General features: G+C 42.7%; 1 protein-coding gene across 1 annotated transcript in view; it reads right to left on the bottom strand.

The window, feature by feature from the left end:
* The window catches only part of LAMC2 (laminin, gamma 2), a 57,032-nt gene that overhangs the window by 38,603 nt on the left and 14,585 nt on the right, over window positions 1–3,844 (bottom strand). The window lies entirely within an intron of this gene.

The raw sequence follows: 3,844 nt of genomic DNA, 5'->3' as shown, positions 1-3,844 counted from the left end.
GTCCATCCCCAAGCCAGGTGCCAGGAGAAGCAGTCCCATGAAGAATAACCTTTTCCATGTGTCTCGGAAAGTTCACACCAGTGGTGTCCCCAGGAGATTCTTGGCATGGCTGACATCTCCGTGTGGCACCGCAATAGCCAATGAGGGAATAATTAGAAGTCCTATGCATAGTACTTGGCAGACATGGCAGACACTCGAAAAATGAAGGATGATGAGCCTTGCAGATAAAGAACTGGATCAAATATCAGTTTTGCTGTTTCCTCAGGCAAATCGCTTCAACACTCTGAATCTTGTTTCTTCTCTTCTAAGTGTAGCAAGCATCATCTGCCTCCCTGGATAGCTGAGAGGATCCCACTGAAAGCTGACTATCAAATCCTTTGTGGTTGCTACTTACCCTCACTCTGGTGAGATAAGCATTGTCTAGGATGAGAAAAATGCAGGCAACTGGACCCAGTGGACACCGAAGTTTGCCTGACATCCAAACTCACCTCCTTTCATTAGATATGTGGTCTCCACTGGCCATGCAGTCTCAGGGAATACCTAGGTACTTTGAATACCTAGGGCCATGACACCAGAGCACTGAAAACTAAGTCTGCAAATAGGCCTGAACAGACTCTGGGGGTGAGGGAGACCCATGCAGGCTCTGAGTCAGGAGGTGCACCAGTGACCCCTAAGTTGGATGTACCCCTAAGTGATTTCTGACAGCAGCTCCAGGAATTCACTTTCTTGTTACTTCAAAAGCCATCAAATCTAGAAAAAGTCAACTAACATCTATCCAGAGTCCACTTGATTACTAGGACTTTACGCTCATCATCTCAGCTCATTCTCACATCCCGCTTAATGGAGAAAGAAAGAAATGCTTAGGGGGCCGCGTATCTTGCCTAAAGTCACTCAGCTGAGCAGCAAAGGTCCCATCTCCAAGCCCTTGCCTTCCATTTTTCTCTGCGGTAGGAACCTGATTCTCCACTACAGGTCACCATCTCTTCTACAGCGCTCTTCTAAGGATTAGGCAGCTCCTTCTCAAATCTTTCCTAATCAAGCTCCACGTCCTGTGACTGCTTAGGCAGCACGGGCTGTTGTAAATTACTTTTTATGGCACTTTAAAGCTCTCTCCCTTCCTGTAAAATTTGCCATGTGTTCCCGTTCTTGGAAAACAATGCACACACGCACATATGCATGTTCTGTTCATCTACTCATTCACCGGATATTTATTTCTGACATTGTTTTACCAAGTATTGTTTTGCATCAGCCAAGACGTCAAATATCCGAAGGTAACCCATAGCGGCTCCCTCCTTTATTTCTGTTTCTTCAGGCTAAATTGGAGACTTCTCACCTTTGGGTCTTTCAGTTATTCCCCATGTCATGATTTCTAGATTCTTCCTGACTACTTTTCTAGGAACAAGCCCTAATTTTCCAAATCTTTCTTAAAATGATCAAAATTATGACAGTGCTTTGAGTGTGGTTTGAACAGCTCAGCTTACGACAGGACTAGATATTAGCATTCCATGCACAGCCTAACATTTCATTAAATTTGCAGCATATTAAATTTGCACCCAATTCAAACTTGCAAGGGTTTTTCCAGAGTGCTGGTGCCAAGCTTAATTTTTCCCAACAATGCTATAGAGCTGATTTTTTTTTTTTTTTTGGATTCTGAACAGATGTGCCTTACAGCTGTCTTGTGCTATGAAATTTCACTGAGACCATTGCTAAGCACATATGAAAGCAAAATCCACAGTTCATGATGCTCGTGAGGTTACTCAGCTAGCTCACACAGTGAGGAATGGCTTTTTGCCTTGGATGGCTTTTGGGAGAATCTCAAAATAATTGTAAATTATTTGCTGTGTCTTTTTTATTCAGAACATACTGTTGCTGGTCATAATTAAATTCATAAGGACAGTAGGTGATAAGAGGAACAGTTTAAAAATACACAACCATTTTTTTTAAAGACTTATTTATCTGTGTATACAGAACTGGGGTACAGGCAAGAGGCTCAAGGGCGGTGAGAGGGTTCACCAGAAACAGAGTGGGGAGCAGAACAGGCAGATCGACAAAGTACACTGCTGAGAGGAGCAGCGGGCGGGTCAGGAGAGGTCTGCCGCACCATGTGGATCACCTCCAGGGTGGGGGTCGAACTCATGTGGAAGTGGCTTTAGCTTCTTAGTGCTGTGCTTTAACCTGCTGCACCACCAGGGAGGGCCCAAAATAGAAAACCTTGTTTTAACCTTATTTTTCTCCACCACCACTCTCCCCTTCTTTCCTATCTCCTTTAAAGCCCTACTTTGAGTTAATAGATATTTCTCCCTTAAGTTCACAGCCTTGATATAGAGTTCCAGCAAGAGAGGCCTTTACCTGACACCTCCACCCTGGAACTAGCCCAGTTAGTTATGAACCTAGTGCCAAACTGCCATCCCCGTCTCTCAGGTAGGTTTCCTTAAAGCCCAGGGCTCAGCAGACTCAGGTTGCATGGTCCTCCAGTATCTGCAGTATCCAACGACTTCAGAAACACTCTCAGTCTTGCCTGCAGGACTTCACCCCACCATACCACACTGAGCTCTGTCATTTAACTGCACTGCCCTTAGCATAACATGGGCTTTTCTGAACATTTACACTCCAAAAAAGAGAGTAGAGAGTTTGTTCCCTGGGCTAGCATTATCCTTTTTGTCACTGATGCATTAGAAACAAGTTCTTTCTGAAATGTAGATTAAATTTCCTCAAACTATTTATTAAAATCATTCTCACTACCAGACCAAAAAAATTCCAGAATGTTCCTGCATCTGGGTTTAATAAGTGGGTCTTATACAGCTGGTGGCTGCTCTTTTTTATGCTGTCACTGATTTCTGTCCACCCACCACACAGGCAGCAGGTTGCCTGAGGACACCACCAGGCTAGGAATAAGGTGACAGGGGACAGTGGAGACTGTGCCAAAGGGCTAAAGAGAGAAGTGGCATTTCACCTCCGGCCAACTGTAGCCACATGGGAATAAAGCCTGTAGTAGTCAGCATTTCCACTGTTTTTTTAAAGAAGGCTGACATCTGGCTTTGTCTATGAAAAGTTATGTCCAGAGACAAATCTCTGTTCTTGGTTCGTCTCTTCTAACAGTCAGAAAACACTTCATGCTTAAGAAAATGAAATAACAAAGTCTATGGCACAGTGCTGGTCTATAGTAGTTTGGTTTTTTGTTTTTAATGAATCAATGAATGAACATTCTCTTGAACTTGAGGAAAATCTTAGGTGAAACTCAACAGATATAAAGTGAACAACCCCATCAAAAAATGGGCAGATGAGCTACAAAGACACTTCTCCAAAGGGGAAATGGAGACGGTCAACAGGCATATGAAAAAAAATGTTCAGCAACACTTGTAATAAGGGAAATGCAATCAAAACCACAATGAGATACCATCTCACACCAGTGAGAATGGCACATATTAAAAAAAAACAAGCAACAGTAAATGTTGGCAAGGATGTGGAGAAAAAAGAACTTTCCTACACAGCTGGTGGGAATTCAAACTGGTACAACCACTGTGGAAAGCTGTATGGAGGTTTCTCAAATTGCTAAAAATGGAGCTTCCATATGATGCAGCAATTCACTCCTAGGTATCCACCCAAAAGACACAGAAGCAATAATTCAAAGGATTATTCAATAATTCAATAATTCAAAGGATGCAGGTGCATCCCTATGTTTATTGCTGCCCTAATTGCAATCAGAAAGATGTGGAATTGACCCAAATGCCTAAAAACAAATGACTGTATCAAGAAGATGTGGTATATATACACAATGGAATATTACTCAGAAATCAAAAAAGATAAACTTATGCTATTTGCAGCAACATGGATGGAACTGGAA

This window comes from Condylura cristata, unplaced genomic scaffold, assembly GCF_000260355.1.
Source record: "Condylura cristata isolate star-nosed mole 26May11 unplaced genomic scaffold, ConCri1.0 scaffold00024, whole genome shotgun sequence".
Taxonomy (NCBI): domain Eukaryota; kingdom Metazoa; phylum Chordata; class Mammalia; order Eulipotyphla; family Talpidae; genus Condylura; species Condylura cristata.
The sequence above is the reverse complement of the archived record's forward strand: the minus strand, read 5'-3'. Positions and strand labels throughout refer to the sequence as shown.